Source organism: Manacus candei, unplaced genomic scaffold (assembly GCF_025592945.1).
Source record: "Manacus candei isolate 608988 ecotype Guabito, Panama unplaced genomic scaffold, ASM2559294v1 h1tg000014l, whole genome shotgun sequence".
Classification (NCBI taxonomy): Eukaryota; Metazoa; Chordata; class Aves; order Passeriformes; family Pipridae; genus Manacus; species Manacus candei.
Window position 1 is genome coordinate 28,867,088 of NW_026138062.1, and position 15,199 is coordinate 28,882,286.

At 37.5% G+C, this 15,199-nt stretch overlaps 1 protein-coding gene across 5 annotated transcripts in view; it reads right to left on the bottom strand.

Annotated features, from left to right (window-relative positions):
* PCDH9 (protocadherin 9) overlaps positions 1 to 15,199 on the bottom strand; it is a 689,952-nt gene that overhangs the window by 539,900 nt on the left and 134,853 nt on the right. The gene's annotated exons all lie outside the window — the stretch shown is intronic.

The window sequence follows — 15,199 nt, forward strand, 5'->3', positions numbered from 1 at the left end:
TAAGCAATGGCTATAAGAGAAGTTGTAATTGCACAAGCTCTTTCTTTCCCCCAGCAGGTATAACTACAAATGAGCATCACTGAAAATTCTTCTGAGCTTTAACAGGGTAGATAACCTCATAGGTAATTGTGAATCTAACACAGTGTCCAGATTAGCAAAGCAGACAGAAAAATGGCTTGTTATTTAACCCCTTCCGAGCAAGCATGGATTTTTGTGGTAGGTGGTTTGGTTTTCTGGTTTGGTGTTTGTTTTGGTTTTTTTTTTTTTTTTTTGGTTGGTTGGTTAGTGGTGTTTTGTTTGCTTTTGTGGGTTTTTTTTGGTTGGTTGGTTTGGGGGTTTTTTTTGTGTCTGGGGGTTTTTTGTTTGTTTGGGGTTTTTTTGTTCGGGTTTTTTATTTGTTGATTTTGGGGGGGTTGTGTGGGGGGAGTTTTTTGGTTTTTTGGGGGGTTTTGGTTTGTGTGGTTTGGGTTTTTTTTATTTTGTTTGTTTGTTTGGGGTTTTTTGTTTGGTTTTTTTGTGGGGGTTTTTGTTTGTTTGTTTGTTTTTAAGATAGCCTTCTGGAGTAAGGAAGATGAGTAGGCCTAGCCCGAATATTTGTGAAAGCTGCACAGCTGAAATTATACAGCAGACAGTTCACATCACAAAATCAGAAATTAGGAAATGCCAGAATGCAAATTTTCTGTTTTCTTTTCCTCTCTCTGTACATAAATGTTGCAAATGACATCTGCAATTTCTTCTCAGAGAGTGTACAGATCATGCACTGCTTGTTAAACAGCAGCTAGTCTGTGCTTACTTTATCCTCACTATTCAGTGAATACACCATTCACCCTTCCAGTATTCAGTTCAAACCATGACTTGATACCAAAATATTAACTTCCTTGAGGGCTCTTGATTCCCTCGCTTGAGCTTTTTAGTTCTTTCTAAACATTAACACATTTATCCACACATCATCACTGTGCAGTATGTGGCAGCATTGCTGGGCATATTTCACAAAAGAAGGTTGATGTACATTTGTTGAAACTAAAAAAAAGGGGAGGTGCAAAATAAATTTCAGTGCTCCAGGGTCTCAATTTTTCCAGCAGTTGGCACTGCATAGCCTCTCATAGGCTCTGAACAGATACCTTTCCAGGCAATGAAGACGGTGACAGTATATCTGACATAGGCAGCTGACCTGGCTTTCTCACCATCAATAGCAGAGCAAGCCTACAGATGGAAGCTTCCAACCTTTCAGTGAATATTTTCTAACTCTGAGCTTCTAGTTCATAGTTCTTGTCCAACTCTGACCATTCCTATCCAGTCCCTGTTACTGCTCCCCCAGATTTATGAGCCCTGTTTACCATAGCAATATCATTTAACGCCTTTTCTCCTATCTCCAGTTTTAACATTCCTGCCTAGCTGCAGCTGCACTCAGCACCACCCATGCACCACCCTGTGCCTCTCAGGTGGCTCCTGCTTCCTCTTCCTCCTGCTGACTGAGGTATCTCTTCCATCCAAGTCACCCGTTTTCTACTCTATACTTGCTCATCACCTCACTGCAACCAAGCCACTGTGCAATTCTCAGTTCTTTTTGTACATAAACTGGACAAATACTGAAAACACAGAAGAGAATCTGCCTTTGGAGACCAAGAGCCCTCTGCAAGTATCAACACTGGAAGAAAAGGGATGCTCACCCTCATATACATGGATACAGCTATTTAGGGATGCAGTCCGGTCACACCAGTGATTTTTGAGAGATAAAGCAAGCTCAATTCAGACACAAATCACAGACTTTAGCTGCCAAATTCTAATGTTGCTGCTGAGCCAGGGTAAAATGAGGTATTTTTAAATGTGAATGAGTGGACTGTGGGTGGTTTTCCAAAAGAAAGAGCAAAAGATACATTCTTACAAATTCCAGGTTCATTTTTCAAAGCACAGAGGGGCTACATTTCCTCTAGTACACAATTACAAGTGTTTTAAAATTTTATTTTAATAATATATTTTTCCTCTTGACATTTTAAAAAATTTGAGGCTAGGCAGATCTCGGCAAGGGAGAATGTCAGGTAACTTAATTTTGGCAAAGTTGTAAAGAACTGACAGTCTCCTAGTGAAAGGATCTTTATTCAAGAAATTATGTTATCACTTCACCTAGGAGAGTTTACTTATACAGTTAAAATTTCTGGATTTGCTTAACAGTAATGAATCCCTGTACTGATACATTCACTCATCCTGGAAATTTCAAACAGCTTTTACAGGCAAAATTACTGCACTCGATGGCCCTAACTAAGGATTCCTATACATCCCAATTTCTGTTTCACTTTAGCAGATTTTAGCCAAGTAAAGCATAAACTCTTGTTCTTTGTTATGACAGTGGATTAGTCAGACCTCCCAAGCTAGCAGTCCATCTGCTCTGCCAGCTAATGCTATTGTCCCAGAGACACCACCTCCTTCATTGTTCCACCGAGCAATCCACGCCAGCTCTTTTCTCAGCTGACACTGACAAGTACATGTCAACCCGCTTGCATTCTCCTGCACACATCTGTGACATTGAGTACAGGCTTTCACAGTTTCAGGCAGTTAAAGGCCTAGTAAGAGGAAGGAAATACATTACTATAAAAATACGAATATACAAATATCTCATCAACAGAATGTTCAGATTTGCATGTTTACTTTACTCCCTTCCACCCTTCTCTTCCTGAAGACATGCTAGGTAACATTGCCATGTGAAATAAAATGTTTTAAAGCATTCTGCAAATTAAAAAAACACTTACCTATAAAGAAAATTGGATTCCCTAGCATAACATATTCTATTAATTTTTTTAATAGATATAAGAGTAGAAACTCTTTCACTGAAGACTGCTTTTCAGGTTGAATCCAAAAAATGGAAGGACCAAAATAAGGAAATCAATTCTACCAGAAGGTCCCTGAAAAGCTCTTGCTAAATGAAATGATGCAATCTCAGTACAGGACTTATAGTCTGCAACGACAACAGAATTCTCATTACTGTCAGCAGTTCAATGAGAAAGCAAGAGATACAGTGAAACTACAGTTGTTGCAGGTGGTAGAAATCCAAGATTATTGATAAGACATGGATCAAATTCAATGCTCTATCCCTTGCCATGTCTAATATAGCTTGACTCAAAACTCAAGTGACCTTCATGTGATCCAAAGTATATGCCAATGCCAATTAGTTAATGAGACAAAACAATGTAGGTATCATAAAAACATTATACTTCAAAACAGCAGGCTAAAATTGAAGTTGCTGCCTACAACATATAAGTATTTAAAGACAGAAACAATACACATTTTTTGTTGCCACACTGTCTGTAAAAGATACTATCAAATAAAACACATACTTTTGCTAATTCACCAGGCTCTCAGGGACTGTTATTTACTGGATATTAAAAAAATGAACCAAGATTCCAAACCAGAAACGTAAACAGCATCTCTCTGGCATGCCAGACCACATTCTCAATGTATCCTTCAAATGTTGGCTCTCAGCCTCTGATGACCACAGTTCTTGGACCAGGAAAACAGGTGATAGATACTATCTCTAAAACAGTAAAATAAGGAGGAAATCCAATGCATTCTCTACAGACAGTTTGCACTCTTTTAAAATCTTAATTTCATTTACGTCAATGTAAACCCGTCTCTGGAGATTTTTCTCAAGTGAGTTCTGGCTCCAAAGAGGAGGCATCTGACAATTATCCACCAGTGTCCCAGTTTAACCAAATTGGTTTTAAATTGGAACAACTTGTTATATGGAAGGGGGAGTTAAAGGAGGATGTAGTTTTGCCTGAGACACATGATTAGATTTAAGCATTGAAAGGGAAGGTCCCATCCTCTGGACACAGGCTGTCAGACCCACAGAGCTGCCTTTTTGTTTTCCCCCTCCATCTCCTTCTTTTTTTTTTTTTTTTGCCTTTTGTTGAAAAAAATTTCAGCAAATGAAAAATCTTCATTATATTTTATACAAAGAGGGCAAAAGCATTCATAATTTGTTTTAACACAAGTAAGCAAGCAAGGTGACACATAAACAAGCATTCCCAGACTGATGTAAAATGCTTTTCTGCCAAGTCCTGCCCTGCATCTATGATGTAAGAATTCTCCTTCATTATTCCTTTTTATTTTTTTTTCTATGTATATCACTGTGAACCATGCTGATCTTTGTGAATGCAGATGGCAGTAGAAAGTCTCTTCCATCTCAGCAAATCTTTTCCTTAAGCATATAAAAGGTCTATCCATTAAACACCCAAACAGAAAACATTCCTCAGTGAAGAAACTAGTTTTCTGATTTATCTACAACAACCCAAAGAACAGTGCTGAAAAGGTGCAAGGACATCAGCAAATCAACAGTATTTCCTTCTTCCAACAAGAGGCCACCAGATATCCCTGGATATCAGGCAACAGAGAACAAAATACAAATATTTTCACATAAATTATTCTATGAGAAAAAGAAACCTATGTGTATCTATATATATCAGCTGAACTTTGCATTCTAATCATGAATGGCTTTCCCAACTCTGGTGTTAACTGAAGAAAAAATATACATCTAGTCCTAGCTGCTAAAGTGTAGGAGACCTCTCTTCAGCAACAACCAAGTTCTAAATTACAAAGCATTCCAGCTCCCCTAGATTAGAAAACAGTAGACTGGAAAATTGCAGGAGATTGGTTTCTACAGACTCTTTGTTTACAACTGCAGTCAGTAACAAGACAGCTAGGACTCATCCTCCAAAGGAGCTTGCCTGTAGTAAGTGCCCTGGAGCCAAGCAAGGACCATTTTGGTCCAGTAATAGATCTCTAGTAGATCCGTGTGGTAAGTTTGGAATTCTGTCTTCCTCCCTGTCCACGTCCAATTTTTAGCTTTATTACTGTTTTTGTTTAAGCAAGCAGCCTAAATATCATTAAGGAGACTAGAATCTTGGCTGTATTTAATAAAAAAATTATGTGGAGAGAAAAAAATATCCAAGAAGTAATGAAATAACAAGGAATTACTATAAAAAAGCCCTTATAATCAGATACTGCTTTTATCACATCATATGCATTAAACTTCTCTGAACTGATGTCCTTTTCATCCTAATGTACTAAATTAAATATCTGCTCCTTGTAGAATTTGATTCATCTAAACTAGATTAAAATCAAATCATGAACAAAATCAATTTCACTTAAAGTACAATAATCCCAGCCCACTAAGGCCCCTTCTAGTAATCACAATAAATACTGTCTCTACGACCATTGCCATTCTTTATTTTCCCCCCAGCCTTTCACTGAATGTATAATTTTCATATCATATTATAAATTAGGACCTTGTATATCTTATTCACATCTTATTAGAGCAAGTTGGCCAAGAAGCCAGAGGCAAGACAACCTCATTCAAACATTCCTCCAGGGTTTTCAGGTCAAGTCATTTTTTAAATTGGGATTGGTATAAACCCCAAGGGATTTCTTGATTTAAGAAAGAACTACAAATATTTAAGCTGTCTTGGGGGGATTATGCTGACATTGGATCGTGGGATTACCTCCTGCATAAGACTCAAAGGATTTGGACTGGTTCGGCATCTCGTCAGAAAACTGGGCAAAAATGCTTCTTACGTGAAGTTAATCAGATATTCAATCATTCCTCACTGTAAGCATGTCAAAAGGTAGCAAACAAAGGGAGAGGGAAGCAGTTGCTTTGAGATGTATAGGAAACAAAAGCAATCCTCTGACATACTGTAGTATTTTGGTTTTTTCATAAGGGAATGCAATTCCTCATGACGATTGGTCAACATCCTGAAAAAAAGCTTCAAATCACTTACATACTAACTATCTCAGAGCTTGTCCCTTGGATTTGCAGATTACCACTACCAACATGGTGGTATCAAATTAAATATTTTATTAATAATTAATAACACTTGGCACTTCTATGACAGAGCACCATTTGTCTCAGAGCACTTCAGCCTAATAACCCAGTCTGACAACAGCCTACAAAAACAGGAAACTGTGATTGCAGCTGATGTAGCTGAAACTGCGAGAAGGTTTTAGGCAAACCCCCCTCTATCCTAGTCAGATCCAGGCTCTGACTCAGGTCTGAGGCCAGGCTTGAATTGTAGTTGAAACTATCCTGTCAAGAACAGCACTTCAATAAATTCCCTGACCATCAAAAGTAAGTGTGAAAAATGTCACTGTCCTTCAGTAATTTCTTTCTGTCCTTTCTTTTTTCTCCTCCCAAAGCAGAAGTTAGAGGGAGAAAATAACAGGAGTTAAAGTTTTTCACTACTGGAACAATAAAAGCAATAATAGCCAGAAACATCCAGAAATAAAATGGCTACTTGAGAACTGTGTCTGCTTGGTTCTGCCAAATGTAAAGGGTCAATGCCAGACCATCATACTGAGAAAAATACTGCAATGAAAAATGGATTTTGTTTTATAGATGGAATGTTGAAAGTCACTCTCAGAAAGGGGTAATGATGTCTTTTCAAACATGGATCCAATCCCCTCAACTGAAGTACATTTCTTTATAAATTTATTCCACAAAAAAAAGCAAACCATAACCCTAACCTCACATGTATTAATTGTCTGGTGTGGAAAACTGAAAGAATTTTTGTATGTTTGTTTCCCTGCAGCTCATTCAGTAGAGAATGAAGCAAATTTCTCTCTTCAAACATGTTTTTTATTCCTTCATCCAACTACGGCATGATCAGACACATCTCTACCTGTGTAGCCTCATATATACTCTACCAAGTACAACACACTTGCGTGAAGACACAATCAAGCTTAGTTTCAAATAGCAGAGACAGAAGATAAAGGCAACCAGACTTTAATAGTCTATTTCAAACACAGGCTTTCTTCTTCGTGTCTTTAAGACAGTGCAGGAATCACACTGTACATAAAAACAAAGATTGCCTATGCTGGAGGGGAAAAAAAAAGGAAAAGAAGGAAGAGAAAAAAAACAATCCTAACTAAACTTGACAGGAAACTACGTTCCACTCACTCATGAAAAGATTCCAGCATCACTGACAACAAGCCCTTCTGATTGGGGTCAGTCACTTTTCAAGCCCAAGGGAACAGTCTTTTCCACCTTCAATCACAATCTCATAACTCCTCTATAAATAAACATACTAAGGAATAAAAAACAAAAAGGAGAGAGAACCAGCAGTCGCAATCCACACACAACATAAACTGCATCAATAATGTTTGTATTCTAGGAATTCTGGAGAGAAGGAATCAGTCTTCCAGAGTTGAAAGAAGCTTTATTTGAACTATGTTTGTAACGTGGAATGGTTTGGTAATTTTACAAGAACATCTGCTCAGACAAATGCATTATAAACAGTAAACACTATCTAAGAAGCTTCTAACTTTTTATGCTCAAAACTGCAATAGTATGCGTCAGATGTTTAACTAACATGAAAATTAAAGTTCTTTTTTAATGCTGATTTTTTATAAGATTTTAGTGCTTAGAATTCCAAGGACCCATTGTTTTTCATTGCATCTACAACTCAGTTTTCAAGCAATCTTTCTTAAAAAAGGAAAACATAAATCATGATGGTTAAACAAAAAGTGTGACTTACGTCATGCTAGTCATATCCCAAGATATTGATAATTTTACAGGGGAGAACAACTTTTAATTCCTAGCACTGTGTATCCGGAGGCAATCCTATGTGACGTCTATGAGTGTGTGGAGAGGGGGAAGCTGGAAGAGGATGTCAGAGATTAACATTAAGAGTTCAATTTATGGATCACAAACAGTGATACTGAACACTTAAGAACTCAAATGTTTATGTGGCTTTTTCTTGTAAAGAATTCTTCAACCATTTTATCTTTTTAAGTATTTTATATGAATAGGAAATATTCCTTTGGGCATTCTTAAATCATCAAAGAAAAATGCATCCATCTATTTCTAAATTTCTTTTTTGATATTTAAAAATTTATCTGTATCCATGGCTATAGATAAGTTTATAGATACAGAGAAAGTATCAGTATCAAAATACCTGAAGGAATTTCTTGTAATAGAAGTATTTCTGAGATGAAAAAAAAAAATCACTATTTTGGAATTTCATTCCAGTGAGCAAAAAAAACCCCAGGTACTGTTTTCTAAGTACAAGAGAAACGTGCAAATTTTTTTTTTTGCACACATGCCGTAAGTGCCAGAAAGGAAACATCCTAACATTATAGAAATCAATCACTGTTAGAATTTCAGGACAACTGCTTGTCCATCTTCCAAATGTAATGTGAGATTAAGTATTTCTATTAGATATCTGCCTTATACTTAAAGACTTGCAGAAAAAAAGGCATTTCACAGTCTCCCACATAACCTGTTTCAATGCTTTTTAGTTAAAACTACAGTATAATGCCATATTTTGTCTAACATCTATGTAGGCAACCAGTGAATTAAGTTCTGTGTTCAGCACAAGCACTTAGCTATTCCTTTAGTATTAACCCTGGTGGTGGTTGTATGACATCTGACACAGGCCCTCTGTATAGTTAGAATATAAAACACATGGGGTCAAGCAGTGTCACACAACTATCAATACTGACTCCTTTAGTGGTGCCAAATAGTGTCTCCCAATTCGTGCTTATTTATTGCACGTGAAATAGGAGGAACCAGTAGCAATTTCCACCTTGTGGTACGAAGCAGGTAATCCTCTTTTAGAGGAGGTTGAAAGAACACAGGAAAATTTAGCCATATGGATGCAAACTGTGTTGCATTATCTGCGGGCCAAAGAATGGACCGGAATGTTTTTTTTTTAATAATACATAGTCCTAGCCGAAGGGAGAGAACATGTTTCTGTTAGAAAATAAGTCAAACTAATTAATGCTATCCTGTTTTTCTGCCAATGTAGAAGCATAGAATTAGCATATTGTAAATATTTAAGATGAGATTACATTTCCTCTGTGAAATCATATTTCTAATCTGTTCCAAACAAAAGTACATGCCAACTCCTTGAAAGAAGAAAAACCTTCACCCTATTGAGCACCTAATTTATTAATAAAAAGACCAATCCAAAATTAATATTGCTTTAGATGAAACTTGACCCTTTTTCCAAGTGTTGTCTCCTTCTGGGAATCCAGTGTACCAAACTTGAAAGTTTTAACCATTTCCCTTATACCTGGGTAGTTGTATAAGGCAGCTGCCCCAACAAATCTCATTCAATGCTTTCTCAGCAGGTTCACTATCTGATCTAACATTGTCAGAACAACACACAGTGATGTTCCATGAAAAGGGACACTGTTTATTTTATCACATGCCAACAAAAGCTGCCTTTTTCACAGGAGGCTTAAAGCTTAATGGTGAAGGATATACTTTCTCTTGTTGTACTGGTCTAACTCCACTGCTGGTAACAGCAGTGCATGTCATGGCCCGCAGCCACTCTTCTAATCATAGTGCCAATTAGCTCGGGATAAAAGAAAGAAGGACTAAGCCTTTGCAATACTCAGTGGTGACATATCTGTCTAGCACCCAATTGCAGACTGGGTAGATCTGCGTTATGTTGTCAGGTTCCCCTTGCACTTAAAGAGCTTAAGAATAGCTTTACAAAAGCCAGCAGCCTGAACAAAGAGTTGCAGAAAGTAATCAGTGGAAGAAGAGGATGCATATATCCCACCTCTTGAATAGTATGCCATCCAACTTCAAGTTGTGGAGCCTCCTAGCACACTGCCTCCCCTTCTTCAGTCAAGTGCTCCGAAAGAAGTCATGTAATTTCTTTAATGCTGAAGCAAAACTAAAGAACAAGAAATGTCACCTGTCCTTGCTACTTCTCATTCTCCATGCAAGCATGCATACTGTGTCCTGGGCATGATTCTTAATTGACAGGCTCTCTGCACAAGTGAGGGAGACTCATCCTGAGAAAACAATAAGAGGTCTCAGAAGGAAGAATATATGATTTAAAAATACCAGATGCAAAAGGCAGGGCTTTTAGCGAACCAGAAGCTTCAGTACATGAACAGTTATATGCAAATATTAATGCAGCAGTGTTGGAGGTTTTATCAGCAGGTATTTTGGCACAGGAGAACCTCAACACAAGAGTATCTATCAAGAGTTTTCCAGATTTCATTCCCATCTAAGTGCTGAACACACCCACATGATTTAAGTGATTAAAGACTTATAGCCCAAAATGCTCAATGCATTTATGGGTTATTTAGCTATGGCTTAGGTAACTGCCAAAGCTCAGTAGTTTGGAAAAAACTCATAAGAATATTCAGAAACTGACTTTTGTATGACATGAATCAACTACTCTGTTGACATTTGGAAATATAGCAATCATTTCCCAGCATTGGCAAAGTAACATATTGGTAGCTACTCTGAAACTCTGCTGGGTGTTTGAAAGGTGTTGTATCATGTTGAAGCATCTGACATTTCATGTTTTATTACCAATTAATCCAAATTTATTAAAGGCACCAAAGCAAGTGTTTTCATTAAAATCTAGTCAGAACATATCTTTTAAAGATTTTTCAAATGAATTCTAATCACCTGCAGTACAACTTAATTTTCCAAATATTTTCTTACCATTTTATAACTTTGAGTTTCTTTGATGTCTAATTTTTATGAACTTACATCATATGACGCTGTTGGTTTCACTTTCTAGTGCACATAATCATGTTAACTGGTAGTTAATTTGTTTTTAATTGTTAGAATTACATTTTCAAAGAACCTTTAATCATTTTGAAAATGTTTTCTCCAGCCTGTTTACCAAGCAAAGGTTTTGATCTCTGCAATAGGAGATTTAATAAAATTGATGAATTTAATGACATTGTTATCCCCTATAAAGGTGGCATATTTATCTGTCACAACCTATAGCACAAGAAGACAAATCACAAAAAATTTAACATGATGCATATGGAAAAATATAAATGGTCTAGGATGACTCTGTTTGAGCAGGGAGATTGGATCAGATGACCCACTGTGGTCCCTTCCAACCTTACCCATTCTGTGATTCTGTGAAATGTATTAAAAATAAATTTATAAACAGAAATCCAAATAGATTTTCTTACAGTAATAATGTTGTAGTTTTAGGAGAATTTAATACAATCCTTTGCATTCAGTTCCTTGCAAAACTCACATGCCCATGAGTTTTCTTTTTCAAGATGAGGACTCAGTTTTGAAGACGTGGCTTCAGTTTTGAAGCAATGTGGGCGGGGCAACTCAAGCCACTTCCCATATATCTGGTGTTAGATAGCATCCGAGTCATTAGGTCAGTCATTCCCAAACTATTCACCCACTATTTCTGATCGTCATATGGACAGAAGTTCTTTATCCCATCAAATATATGTTTGATTCTTTTGCAACCAGCCTAGCTGGAAATCACAGAAGGGCCACAATAGCTTTTCATTTGCAATGTTAAGATACGTTTTGAACTTGGCATTTTTAACCACAGCAACAAACATCCAGCGGCATCCACTTTTGCTGCGTTACTGCTTGGGTCTTCACTGCCCTCACTGCCCTCCTCCAACCAGGCACGGCTGCCACGTGGATGACAGTGACAACGTTAATAAACAGGAAAAGGGAAAATGGAAGCAAGAAGGCAAGGAAACATCACCTTACAGCCTTGCCAGGCTTGCTCCCTTGCCTTTTGCTTTTCTCAGACTGGATAAAGCTAGTAACTAATGGAGCCTGGAGACAAAAGAGGAGTGCTGGGAAAGGGGGGGCACATTGGTCACCAGACTCTGCTCTGCATAAAAAAAAATACCCCACTGATGTTAAAATGCATCATAATTTATAAATTACAGCCCCAAATTAACTACTTTGTTGCAGTCTACAGGCACTGTGTGAGTTGTCAAGACTGAAACAGTTATGTGTTCAAAGGATATAAGACACTAGCTGTAGATTTAAAGCTAACTCAAAATTTGTTCCTACTCTAGGACTGCCACATCAATATATGAATCTCTTCAAATTCCCTGTAAAGAATAACCCCAGCATCTGACCTAGACAATGTCTCCCCAGAAAAACTGTCTCTGAAATGCAGGGTTGTCTTTAGGATGCCATTAAGCATAAGGCAGTGTCTTCATTTGCCTTCATGCATCAGTAGCTAGTTCATTATTCTATACAGCTTTTGAGTAATTCCTCATATAGGGGAAAAAAAAAGTATAAAGTGTAAATCCACATCACTGTGCAGCTGTTCTTAGTGGCTTAAAAAGAAGCATCATTGACAGGCTTTTAGAAGCAGCTGCATCCTGTCCTCTCAGCCTTAAGGCATTGCTCCGGGTAGGGCTAGCTTGTGGGAAGGAGGAAAGGCTGCCACTGTTGCTGAAAAAGCTGGGGATACGAAGTAACTAAATTATGCAAGAAGTTTAGGAAAAATCTGGGGTGAAGGAGCATGAAAATTCAGAGATCATGAAGATCTACTGAGCAAATAAAACATTTTTAATAGAAGAAACCAGCTGTAGTATGTGGAAAAAGCAGAATAGGAAAAATTATTTGGTGCATCGTGTTACATCTCAAAATTGGACTTTCCAGAAGAACTTATCTAATGAACCACCTGGTTATTTCAAGAAGTAAAATAAATATGCTTCATTTTAAATTACACTTTAGTTCATCTATCTTTTCTTTGTAAATTCAACTCTTTATAGATATCATAGAATGGTTGGAAGGGACCATCTATTTCCAACCCCCCTGTCATGGGTAGGGAACATTCCACTAGACCAGGTTACTCAGAGCCCTATTCAAATAGGAGTGTCTGTAAATAGAAATAAACATCTGCCAATTAATGTATTTAACCTCTACCTGTTGCTAAGTATTTCTATGTGTACAGTAACTTGTGAATATTTATGCTGGGAAAAAAAAATCTATTTTAACCATCCACTAAAAGTTGTGATTAAGCTCTTGAAACTGGTAACCTTGCTACAGATATACTTATAGAAGGATGACCTTTTATTTTTAAGTGACTCTGGCAACAAACCATTGAATTATGAATAAACGTAGCTTTGATATTTCCAACCTTTTTCCAACCCTTATAGGCTGGATTTATTTCAGTGACTATTATAATGTTACATTGTTTACAGTAATTGAACTGAGCAATCAACACAAACACAATGTGTTTGAGAGCTTCTCCAATTGTGTTACAACAGTCATTTATTAAATTACACACAGATGTCATTCAACTCCTTGAAAGGACTGCCCTAGGGTTCAAGCCTGAATTACATATATACATTGGCATTCTATTATTAATCTTTCAGCCCTTTTTATTTCCTCTTACAATATCAAAATGGATTTTCAGTTTTCCATGTTTCAACAGAATGAATATGATCTTCTTTGGAATGGGGACCTAGGTGGTAGAACTGAATCATGACCATAAACCAAAGCATATTTCTGCTTCTAATTCAAAATCAGTTGGGGAATTTAACATCACAACCTCATTTTTCTGGTTTTTCCCTTTCATTTTGTACTGCTTCAGCCTGTCTTATTGTGGCACAGTTACAATTTTACTTTCTGAGACAATGCAAGCATTTCCTCCTAACACTACTGCCAACCAAAAACAGAAAACTGAACTGAACATAGATGTCCAGACTGTAGCAACTTTAACTCAGAAGAAACCTCAGTGAATAAAACTGAAAGACATTCTTCTTCCCTTTTTCAGCTGTGTCAATGAAGTTCCACATACTAAAAAGCAATCGTCAAGGTTAGAAAAGACCTCCAAGATCATGGAGTCCAACTGTTAACCTAGCACTGCCACGTTCACCACTAAACCACATTCCCAAGTGCCATCCACATGTTTTTGAATACTTTCAGGAATGGAGTTTCCACTGCTCACCTGGGCAGCTTGTTCCAATACCTGACTACCCCTTCAGTGAAGAAATTTCTCCTAATACCTAAGCTAAACCTCTCCTGGTGCAACTTGAGGTAATTTCCTCTTCTATCACTTATTAACTGAGAGAAGAGACTACCACCCATTTCACCACAACCTCTCTTTAGGTAGTTGTAGAGAGTGATAAGGTCTGCCCTGGGCCTCCTTTTCTTCAAGCTAAACAACCACAGCTCCCTCAGCCACTCCTCGTAACACTTGCTCCTTTCACCAGCTTTACTGCCTTTCTTTGGACACACTCCAGCACCTATACTCAAGAACCTCTGAAAGTGTGAAGAAATTGTTTTAGTAAAACCCCAACTAGAATTTGCGAAAGGTTCCACAAAGGTTCCTGTTCAAGTTCTTCAGTGGTTACACATGCAGTCAGAGGACTTCAAAGGTTTTTCCTTCCCTTCTGAATTCTATTTCACTTGGAGGACTCACTCCGTGCCAAAAGTAAAAGTTAAATATAAACTGACATACCCTGATTCAGGCCAGTTGTCTCCATTTAGGGACAAGGCAGCATATGCTAGTCACAGAACTTCTACAAAACAACCTGGCAAGTCCAAATTACTTTTATTGTAATGTTGGATGGGCAAACTGACTCTGATGGTAGAAGGACCCAGTTTTTTTTTTCCTCCATAAGTCTGTCATGAAGTCCTGGCTTGACCCTGAAATGTAAACAGAATTTAGACATAATCTGACCCATACCGAGTAATGGGACTCTAGAATCTAAAGGTAGGATTGGAGCCCATTTCTGTGGCTTCCAGCTCTGAAATGCTAGTTGTGGACCAATGCTATAGGAATTAAACCCCCAATGACCCTTAATGGTTAAAAACATAGAATAACGTTATTTTATCCAGTTTTTATTATTAAAAAAAAAAGTCTTTCTCTGTCCCCTTACACACTAGAGGAAAGATATATTTGTACAGGGTTACTGAGTAAGCACAAAAGGAAGAAGGAGAATAACATCTCATGTTTTCCTAAGTATTGGGTGACCTGAGGAGCTTGTATCTCCTTGGATGGCTGCATCACCACAGCCTACCCCTGGAGACTAGTAAATAGCCTGAAATACTGCAAAAGCATGCAAACACTTTCCAGAAGTTCTACCAGGGCATAAAGACTCTCCACACTGGGATATTATGCCTATTCCAAGTGTAATTCCAAGTGTAAGTCATTAAAATGCCCTCAGTAGGCATTGCTCAAGCAGCTCATGTCCTCCACTCTCCCTCTCAGAAGGCTTTAAGAGACATTGAGTCATTTTTTTGTAAACCAAAGTGTAGGGACACTATGGAATTAAGACATATACTTAATAGTGGGTAAATATAAAGATATTTTCTCTTTAGGTAGATTAAATTACACTCCTTTTTTTTTATTGCAATATGTTATGCAGGTTTAGAGAACTAACAACGGTTATGGATGCTGTAGCAGATATTCAGCCATTTAAAAATAATGCAACATTTCTG